The 11,581-nt window shown below is 35.3% G+C and overlaps 2 long non-coding RNA genes across 2 annotated transcripts; one reads left to right on the top strand and one right to left on the bottom strand.

Annotated features, from left to right (window-relative positions):
- Positions 1–1,252: 1,252 nt before the first annotated feature.
- On the top strand, positions 1,253–6,386 carry LOC148780171 (uncharacterized). Its single transcript, XR_016042645.1, has 2 exons — positions 1,253–2,088; positions 6,049–6,386. It is a non-coding gene; the product is annotated as an uncharacterized LOC148780171 (long non-coding RNA).
- A 1,895-nt stretch (positions 6,387–8,281) lies between these two features.
- LOC105421620 (uncharacterized) lies at positions 8,282–11,581 on the bottom strand. Its single transcript, XR_967081.3, has 2 exons — positions 11,159–11,581; positions 8,282–8,993 (listed from the first exon to the last, which is right to left on the bottom strand). It is a non-coding gene; the product is annotated as an uncharacterized LOC105421620 (long non-coding RNA).

Here is an 11,581-nt window from a genome sequence, read left to right as displayed (position 1 = left end):
CAACTTGAAGTTTAAAATTATACCTAAATTGAGTTTTTCTTAAAGCAGTCATCATTATCATCATCATGTTAGCTTTTTTCTAATTAATTGGGGTTGGCTATAGGAATCCTGGTTCTCTATTTAGCTCTATTAAAGGTCATATCATCAGTGTGACCATAAGTTTCAATATCTTTTCGGATTACTTTCAACTACGTCCTTTTGGGCCAACTCCTTGCCTTTTTCATTCCTTACACTTGAACTAACTCACACCTCCTAACAGATGTTGTACTTGGTCGGTGCTATACATGGCCAGTTCACCTAAGCCAACTCTTTCTCATTTTATCTCTATTGGTGTCACGCCAAAAATCTCTCGAATATATTCATTTCGGATTCTATCCATTATTGTCTTGTCACTCATCCATCTCAATATTCTTATCTCCGCTACATTTATTCTATGGGTATATTATTTTTAGTATGCCCTATCACCGTTGTCCTATAGAACTTGTCATTCAGCCTCATTGGTATACGGCGATCACATAAAATTCCAATTGTATTTTTTACTAGAGGCAATATATAGTGGAAATGTTCTTGCGAGAAACATAAAAATCTTGGAAATTTTTCTCCATATATTCTAATTTGGTGGATGCTTTCCTCATAGACTCAAATTTAAGACATGTTTAGTGGTATTAACTTTGTTAAAATCCTATCTTCAAACCCCTCCTCTCTCTCTCTTTCTTGCCACTTCCCCAACCCATGTATCTCTCTCCCTCCCTCCCCCAACCCCCCCTCTCTCTCTCTCTCTCTTTTATGCTTCCGTATTTAATTTTTCTTTGAACTACAAAGTATAAGAGTTTTTTTCCAACCCCAAATTTCATTTCTATAACTATTAGAAGAACATCTCAAGTGATTCTAGTTTGTTTTTGTTTTTGTTTTTGTTTTTTTTTTTTTTTTTTGAAGGTGTCTTTTCGATGTCGAAAACTTTATGATGGCCTGAAAATCTCTTTTCATCCTCAGATATAAAAATTAAAATTTTAAAAATTGTACAAATCAGGCAAATCTAGAAACACTTGAAAATTTTGAAAATAGACGGTCCAGATAACTTGTTACAAGATGCATAATTTTTTGGACTTGAAATTTTTTTTTTTCTTTTTGTCCATTTCATCTCGATGTCAATATGATCACTTGGAGGGTTCTCCAATTCTAGAACGCTCTGCTCTGTAGGATTTTTTAGGTGCACCTTACTTCAAATGTATAAGATTGCAACCTTATATAAATTTTTTCTTATAATATATACAAGTGATAACCAATTGGGAAGTGGTGAATATTTATTGAGTGAGGAAAATAGGTTTGCTAAGAAGTGGCAAGAGAAGTAGAAGCCAATAGAGAAAACTTGCTTTTTTAGTAGGTTTTTTAGTGTTTTCTATTATTTTGGCAAAGATAGGGAAGTATTTTGGCTATAAAGGTTGATTTTTACATTTTATAACACCTACGGATGCACCCTTATCAATCGTCCAATCAATTAGAAGGTTTGAGATGTTAGACCAAACCTCAAGAAAGCATTTCATTCACCGACAACCTCCGGTTTCTGTTTTTTACCTCTATTTCTCTCTTTACGAATCATTTCCCTCCAATTTTTTTTCATTGAGTATAGTTTTCTCTCACGCACTCTCTCTTTCTACCCTCTCATCCCAAGCTGTTCCAGTAATTTCACCATCGTCCAACCTTCTCTCTCTACCCCCTCATCCTATGAGACAGCCCACATATGGGCGAAATTTAGTACCAGAGAAAAGGGGAGAGTTGGGGTAAGTAGAGATCTCCCAAGTTATGAGGCAACCCACACATGGGTAAAAATTTATTACGAGAGAAAAAAAGGAGAAATGGGGTGAGTAGAGAGAGAGAAGGAAGAGAAGTTCAGAACGGAGGATTTGGAGCCACAAGAGGAACATGAATTTACAGAGAAATAGGGGAAAGTTGGGGTGAGTAGAGAAAGAAGAGGAAGAGAAGTTCAGATTGGAGGCGTCAGGGTTACAGGGCCTGCAGTCATAAGCATGAGCTGCAAGTTATTGAAGCTCAAAACCTTCATCAAAGTTTTCCGGGCATCATCTTTAGGTAAGGATGCATCCAATTGATTTTAGTATGACGATCCTTTGTAGATCCACCATGATGCCCATTTCAAAAAAAAAAAAAACAATTTCAGTGAGGTTTTTGCATCAAGACCTCTTGTTATTGAACCCTAAATCACCCATCTGCCTTTCTTTAATTTTCTCTCTCAAATCAGAACCAAACAATGTAATAATTGATTCAAATCGTTCATATTTCATCCATTTAAAAAAACCCTAAGGTCATATTTCGGATCAATTGAAAATTTTGTAGAATTTGATGCACACCTCTTGTTATTGAACCCTAAATCACCTATCTGCCTTTCTTTAATTTTCTCTCTCAAATCAGAACCAAACAATGTAATAATTGATTCAAATCGTTCATATCCATTTAGAAAAACCCTAAGGTCATTTTTCGGATCAATTGAAAAATTTGTAGAAATTGATGCACAAATTTCTCCATATATATTCATGTTATATATCTAAAAACCTCCATCATGGCATAGCAAACATTTTTTGGGCGTCACTTTTTGTATAGGGCAACTGTATGTGGGCTGCCTGTCTAAATTTCACCCTTATGTAATAATTTTCACAAATTTAATACAATGTTAACCCCTAGAAAAAAAACGGTCATCCAATTTTTTTACCAAAGAAGTGTTCTATTTGATGTAAATCGTTTTTCTTTAAGCTGAGTTTGCTTTATTAGCGTTTTTTTTTTGCCCCATGTATTTCATAGGGTTCTTATTGTCTTTAAATAGTTAAGAGATGTAATGAAGTTGTGATGATAGCTAGTGATAATTTTGTATTAGACCATGTAAACAACAAACAATTGACTGCTGATAAGTATTTTCCAAAATGAGGATTGATTTTGTATTTTTTGTCTTTAAATGATTTTGGCATTCTATCTTAACAACAGTAGAAATATTTCTACAGATATTCTATGTTGTTATAAGTAGTACCATTTATGAGTTCTTTCTAACACCCTTCTAATATTTTATGTTTAATATTTATAAATTCGATGATATTGTTTACTTTGAGAAAGATAAATTGCTAATATTTATGTATTTGATATTGTTTACCACTAAATAATATTAATAGTGCTACAGAGTAATGATAGATTGCTAAAGAGTAATATGAGCAATGATAGCGATTGTTGTACTGAGATGGAAGTATTTAATGCTAGCTTTGAAATTTTCTAAATAATTATATGATTTAAAGTTGGTAGATGAATCTTCTAATTGATTTTTTCTTTCATGTTATAGATTTATAAAATAGAATGGACATGAACTGGACATGAGGTATACAATTGACTTGCAGTTAAGAAGTAAGTTAGTTGGTAGTGGGACAGAAACAAGTACAAAGGCAGAAACTCCTATTGAGGATTACCCAACAGAGGTGGACTATGACGATTTAGGTTGTCACAATGAAATGGAGGATATTAATGATTTCGACAGTGATGGCAACAACAAGTTTGATGTATGCCAAGATACGGAGGATGCATATGAGATTAACATGGATGAGCCTCAAGGTTTTGAACTTAGTAATAATGTCCCTAAAGAGGGTATGCAATTTGAATCACATAAAGATACATTTGACTTTTATAACAAATATGCAAAAAAAAAAGGGTTTTAATGTTAGGTATTCTTCGACTCGTCGTTCAAGGAAAGATGTGTCAGTCATTGCTCGTGAGTATGTATGTTCAAAAGAAGGTTATCAACATAAGAAATACAAGGGGAATCACTCATGGCCCCAAACAAGGACAGGGTGCAAAGCCTTACTAAGAATAAAAAAAGAATGAAAATGGTTTTTGGATCATTGTGGCGCACAATAAAGAACATTTTCATGCCTTAACTTCACCATCCAAAGTTCATCTTCTTCGATCACATCGCGAAATTCCAAAGCACACAAGGTGAATGATCCATATGTATAACTCATGTGGATTAGCTGCATTGAAGATAACAAACGTGCTTAGTACTCAGACTGGTCGCCCAAGGACTCTCCCTTTTATTAAAATAGACTGCAAGAATGAAATCTACAAAAGTCAGAGAAAAAAATCAAAGTAGATAGGAGGGGATGCAGAGGGATTGATGGAGTTATTTGCATCTAAGATTGCTAAAAACCCGTTCTTTGCATATACAATGCAAGATTGTGGAGAAGGGCACTTAAGCAATATACTATGGATTGATGCGAAATCGAGAATTGCTTATGAGTTATTTGGGGATGTCATCATATTCGATACCACATACAAAACTAATGTCTATCAGATGCCATGTGCCCCAATTTTAGGAGTGAACCACCACACAAAGACAATATTCTTAGGTTGTGCGTTACTCCATAAAGAAGATGAGGAGTCTTTTACATGGCTATTTACAAAGTGGCTTGAGGTGATGAATGGATGTCAACCCAAGTCAATCATCACAGACCAAGACAAGGCAATGGCCCTCGCAATAAAAAAAGTGTTCCTAGAGTCCCGACATCGCTTGTGTAGATGGCATATTATACAAAAGTTTGAGAAAAAAATGGCACAAGTTGAGCGCAAACATCCATCCTTCCATGCAGAATTCTATAAATGTATTGACCAATGCATCTCCATAAATGAATTTGAAGCCACATGGCCAAAAATGATAGAAATATATGATTTAAAGAATAATGAATGGTTGCAGTATTTGTATGAAATTCGACATCAGTGGGTAGATGTATATTTACAAGACTGCTTCTTTGCTGGCAATAGAATAAGTGGAAGAAGTGAAGCTATGAACAAAGACATCAAGGCATATGTGAGTTCACATACCAACTTGACTACATTTGTGGGCAAACTACAAAAATTAATTGACAAAAAAATTTGATGATGAAAGCACTGCAAACTTTAAATCTCATAACGAGACACCAGTTATGAAGACTACTAGATGGCTGAAATTTATACCCCAACTATCTTTTCGAACTTCTTTCAGCCAAAGTTGATGGAAGCCATTAATCTTACTTGTGAAGTCCAAGAGGAAGAAGAGGTGGTATGCACATTTAGTTTGAAAGAATATGGGGTATGTCACAGAGCTCACATGGTCGCATTAAGAAACACCGAGGAGAAAGCAACATGCAGTTGTCATCTATATCCCTTGTAGTCATATGCTCAGGGTATTTTTTCTAAAAAATATTTTTGAATTACCCCAAAACTATATAATGAAAAGATAGACAAATTTTTTTACAAAGGGTATTGCTCGTAATGGTCATGGAGTTCAAGTATGACCTAACTGTGAGGATACCTATTCAACAGTTGCAATGATCTATTTCGAAATTGCAACATTCTATCAGTAAATGGTGCAATGAGTATAGGCTTGTATGAGTATGCAAAGATGGTTCTAGATGAGGTATGTGATAAGGTTGTTGCTAGAATTGACATGGAAAAGGTTATGTAATACAAGCATCTTCTACCCATAGCAGCCCTGCATACATAGGATCCCCTTGTGTGACACCGATCCTCTTTGTGGTTTCAAATCCACATGTGACCTAGACATTTAAGTTTGAAACATGGAGAGAACGAGTAAAAGAAAGGGGCGGCCTAGAAATTTTAGTTTGAAACATGGAGAGAACGAGTAAAATAAAGTGCAAGAAATTTGAGTTTACAAGTTATTGTAGATGTAAATGTCCCTCTTTGTGCAGGACACTGTATGATATGTTATTTTTTGTACTTCTGAGTTTAAGTTTTTAAAACTTGTTGTTTATAAGCTAATGCATTGTTTCTATTTTAAAACCTTGAGTTTAATTGTTGTGGATGTTTTCATGTCTATTTGCTACTTTTCAAACTCTAAAAATTGAATAACTAACTTGCTATTTAGCTTTGAGCAGACCTCCCTTTTCTTAATGCTTATGGTTAAATAATTTTATGGTGAGCAGATTGAAATTTTAATCATGAAATCTTTTCCATTGTAATCCACTATCATTGAGTTGTTCCTTGTTTTCTATTTTGGTATAGGGGCGCCACTATTGAAAGCACAATTAACCGCCAAGGATGGTTGAGTAACACCCAAGATGATGAGGCTAGGCAGCAGCAGTGATTAGCCTTTGAATTGACAATGATTTACATATGCTTTTGATAACTACAACCTGAAGTTTTTTGATGCCTAATTACACAATTTTTTGATATGCAATTGTATAATTTTTGATATCTAGTTGGATAGTTTTTTTTTATATATAATCATTGCAAAAATGTAAATATAATGCCCTTCAAATACATGGGTATTTTGTATAAACAAGTAGGAAACCTAACTTGAAACTATATGTTTTGTATGCTTAATGCCTTACGGACTCAAATGTTGATCTATCTAACTCTCTCTCTCTCTCTCTCACATACACACTTTTGGAGTATTCAATTTTGCTTGTTGTTTCAATATGTAAAGTCCTTCTCCCTCCTCTCATCACTTAACTTTTGATAATTCAATGCATTTGATGTGGAACTTGCCCTAGATTTGCATGTTTAACCAATGTTTGCAACATCATGTGTACAAGTGTGCTTATTTAAGGTCTTTCATAATGAAGCACATGAGATCCTCTCAGTTGCTGCCATTTACTATTCTGAAAGCCGTCTCTCTCTCTCTTGCTCTGTCTCTCTCTCTCTCTCGTACATGGATTATATATGATGTATTTGGTGTTGCTGTTGCAAAGATAAATGAATATGTATTTGGTGCGGTTATTGTGGAAAATCTTTGGAGAATGTAGTAGTGGTTGAGAATACTGCTTAAGAATATGTATTTGGTGCGGTAGTTGTGGTAAATGGATATTTTGAGATTGTAATAGATGTGGCAAGTGTGGCTTGATATTGTATTTGGTGTGGCAGGTGTGGTTAATTTATGAAGAGGTTGTATTTCTCTCGTATATTGTAAATGAAATTTTTGCTTGAGAATCTATACATCTATACTTCGTATGGATGGTGCTTGAGAACTATATTGCATAATACTATATACAAACTAGGATTTCATGATATATGCTTTATAGGATGGTATTGGATGGAGATGGCAAGACTAGGTTATGAGTCCAGGTTGTTTTCTGTGATTTTTTTTTTTTTTCTTTCTAGGAAGCCTACAATGTCTAAGGGAGGGCTGTCCCCTGTTCCCATTTTTGTCATGAGTAAATTAGAGATCACTTCAAGTCCCTTTTTTACCAACCCAATTATATAATTTTACCCTTTTTTGGCCTTTATGTAACTCACTTGAATATTTCTCTTGTAGTGGATTTTTCTCCTTGTTTCTTTGTCCATACAAATGGCAATAAGAGAGACTTTTTTTCTGGTTTGGCTGCTAAAGTGCCACCATGTGCTGGTCATAGTTTGTAATATGAGGAAATACAGTTAGTAAGTTGCCTATTGTTACCTGCTGATTTTGTTGGTTCTCATTCAAACACTGAGAAAGAAATATTTCAGGGTGGATTTTGAGGCTTTTTTTATTGATTGAATTTGAGAATTTCTTTTAATGCTGCAACCAGGATGTTAAAGAGAACCTTTCAGCACTTGGTCTTTCCATTTTTTTTTTTTGCAAGAACAGTTACTTCATGAGAGAGGAGAGAGAGCTTTCTATAGGCCCATTGCACTCAAATATTATGATGTATAATAATGATATGGAGTTGAGAGGTTTCTTGAAAACATGCCAAGAAATTATACTCTTTGGCCCAACCGGGACTTAGGGCTGTAAATGGGTTGGATCTGGGTATAGGTCCTGGGACGGTTGCATCGAGATAGAGTTCAGCTCCTGGTGCAAAATATGCGGAAAAGAATATAGTAAGCCAGTCTACGGGTGGAACATTATCAGGCAAATGGGTCAAATTCTATCTTACAAACCTAGTTGTCTGATGTGCTCATGATTCTATTTTTAATTTCTTTTATCATTTTGATGGATATAAAACTTTACTTAAAGAACTTTATCAGAATACCTTTGCCAATCCTGACCATTGAATGGTTTAATTTATGTATACAAGTCAGACCAACTACAACTTCACCTGCCATGCCAACGGGCTAGGTCCAGACCGAGACCTAGGTCAGGTCAGTCGGTCAATCTGACTGATTCCCCCACCCAAACCCATATTTCTTACGACAATGGTTTGGAGCACAGGGTATCACCCAATTGCCTGAATCATTTTTCTTGCACACCAACATCAATGCAAAAATATTGACTGGGATGAAGAGCCAATATAACAATAAATCTACTAAAAGCATGGAAATAACATCACTTAAGATAAATATGCAAAAATACCAATTAAAGAAGTTATACAAATAACTATTACAGTTCCTTCTAGTCAAAATCTCTCTCTCTCTCTCTCTCGCCCACGCATGAACGGCAACAAAAGATCCCACATTTTTGTAGCTGGAGAGTCTTCATGGAGCTTCCAAAAACTTCTCTCGTGGATCAGTGCTCCAGATACAAAATTACAGATACAATTTTCTCACTAACATGTCAAAATGAGGGGGAACCTCACTCCTTAACAATGGCTCTCACGTTAAGTGAGAAATAGAACGAAGGCTTACCTAGCAATGAATGTAAAGAATTGGAGATTTGCGTTATAAGAACAAAGAATGACATGGCAAAAGAATCAGAGCTATGTCATGTTAAAATGGAGTCTAACCAATCCGATGTGTATTCATAAGCCACAAAAGTGACCGCCCCAGCTGGGGCTGCCTTGATAATAGAAGGGACAAGGCCTTTATAAAGACCGGCCCAACCCTCTGCTTGCACTATGCTGCGTAAAGCATCCCACATGTTCTTGTATGCATGACTCTCAACCCGAGCTCCATATTTTGGGTGTCTTTGCAGCCCTTCAACCAGCCCAACCCTCTGCTTGCACTATGCTACGTAAAGCATCCCACATGTTCTTGTATGCATGACTCTCAACCCGGGCTCCATATTTTGGGTGTCTTTGCAGCCCTTCAATCTGCAGTTGAAGGATGGACAAAATTTAATAATTCAAATCAACTTTGAAATCATTGTGCAATATGCAACATCAACCAAAAATGGCAATCAATTATTTTCAAAAAAGAAATAATAAGAAAAAATACTTATTACAAGACTGGCCATTAGAATCATGCCCGTCTAATTAAATAATGGAAGCCGATGGAGAGACAGACTTGTAAGAACAAGACATGAGCCCAAAGCTCCATCGTAATCTCTCTCCATCTCTCTGTCAACAGGCATCACTTTATCAGATGGTCATGACCCAAATGGACTGCGATACACAATATTTTTTAAGTTTATACTTTACTTTGCCGTATTGGATGAAATATTCGATTAATACATGAACTGTGTAAATTAATAATAATGAAGGATGTTGTATGAAGGATGTTGTATGAAGAATTCATGATCATAACAGATAGTGAATGAATTAAAACCATTATAAGAAAATTGAGAATGAAGTTATGCCCATGATTTTTTTCAATGGAATTAAGGCCACAATGTTTTTCAGCAGTTACATTGGCTTAGTTGACTAGTATCAAGGTTCTTATGTTAGGATATAACTAAAATTGAAGGCCATTTGAAACAATTTAATCATAGAATAAAAAAGAACATGACATTTTTTGAACAACAAATCAAGTTTTTAGTTTCTGGGAGTCATATTATAGAACTAATAGCCCTCAAAACATTCATAATCAAACTACTGAATCAAAGTTTAAATGCAAGCAAGTAGTTTTGTGGTTCCCAACCACCAATTTATACACAAACGAAAAAATCCAGATCATGAATAATAGTAAACATTTTGCTTACCTCAACTTATAGAACCAAAGTAAAAATCAATTTATCTGAGACCTAGGTGGAAGCTAAAAGTACCTCAAATTCGGTGCCTCAAATCCTCAAAAACAAGAAATCAAACAAGCAATGACAGTAAGCATAAATGAAAATGGGACTGAGAAAGAATCATGCAGTTAGCCAATTGAAAGTTACATAAACCATCCATCAATAAGAAAAGAATAGAATAAGTTATTTCGAAGTCAAACAAAGCCATATTGAGCAACATGGTACTGCATGAAATTGAGCCACATGGTACTGCATTCACATCAATACATGTCATACAACAAAAGCTATCTCCAAATTGAGCCATAATATTAAACAACATTCACATTTGTCTCATACAGCAAAAGCCATCCCCGAATTGTGCTAATTCAATGAGTAAGTCCCAAATTGTGTTGATTCAATGAGTAAGCAAAAGCTTCAATTTGTCTCATAAAACAAAAGCCTTCCCCAAATCATAACTACATTCACATCAATACAAAGTTGTCTCATACAGCAAAAGCCACACCCAAATTGAGCTGATTTACAAGTGTATACACTTCTCAAATACAGCAAAAACCATCCCCAAATTGAGCTGATTTAAGAGTGTATACACTTGTCAATCAATACAAAGTTGTCACATACTACAAAAGCCATCCCCAAATCGAGCAGATTTAAGAGTGTATACACTTATCAATCTATCAACAAGTTCAAGATAGTTCAACCGTTGGCTTTATCAATCTATCAACAACTTCAGGATAGTTCAAACATTGGCTTTTAGCCTCACCTTGGTTTTTAGCCTCACCAGTAATTAACACTTAAAAAAGCAAACTCAGCTTAAAAAAAAAATATTCACACCAAATATAATACTTCTTTAATTAAAAATAAATAAAATTGGATGACCATATTTTTTTTTTTTTTTTTTGAGGGTTAACATTGTATTAAATTTGTGAAAATTATTACAAATGGGTGAAATTTAAAGAGAAAGCCCACATACGGGTGCCCTATAGAATGCCCAAAATATGCTTGCTATACTAGGACGAAAGTAGGGTGAAGGTTTTTGGATATATAACATGAGTATATATGGAAAAATTTGTGCATCAATTTCTACAAATTTTTCAATTGATCCGAAAAATCACCTAAGGGTTTTTCTAAATGGATGAAATATGAACGAATTGAATCAGTTATTAGATCGTTTGGTACTGATTTGACAGAGAAAATTAAAGAAGGGCGGATGGGTGATTTAGGGTTCAATAACATGAGGTCTCGATGCAAAAACCTCAGTGAAATCGTTATCTTTTTGTTTGAAATGGGCATCGGGGTGGATCTACAAACGTTTGTCATGCTAAAATCAATTGGATGCATCCTTATTGGAGATGATGCCTAGAAAACTTTGATGAAGATTTTGAGCTTCAATAACTTGCAGGTCAAGCACGTCCTATAACTCCGAAGCTCCAATCTTCCTCTTCTTTCTCTACTCACCCCAACTCTCCCCTATTTTTCTCTCTAAATTCCTCTTCCTCCTGTGGCTCCAAAGCCTCCCGTCTAAACTTTTCTTCCTCTTCTCTCTCTACTCACCCCAACTCTCCCCTTTTTCTCTCTCTATATTCCTGAACATCTCTTTCAATCCAACGATCCCCTCTTTCTCTCTCTAAATTCCTCTTTCCTCCCGTCTAGTCTCAAGCCTGGTGTGGCAGAGGGACATGTCGAGGGAAGCAAAACTGGCTACCGACGATCACCCGTTTTGCCCTTTTATTT

This window comes from Amborella trichopoda, chromosome 10, assembly GCF_054954075.1.
Source record: "Amborella trichopoda isolate Santa Cruz 75 chromosome 10, AtrichopodaSantaCruz75HAP2 v2.0, whole genome shotgun sequence".
Classification (NCBI taxonomy): domain Eukaryota; kingdom Viridiplantae; phylum Streptophyta; class Magnoliopsida; order Amborellales; family Amborellaceae; genus Amborella; species Amborella trichopoda.
The sequence above is the reverse complement of the archived record's forward strand: the minus strand, read 5'-3'. Positions and strand labels throughout refer to the sequence as shown.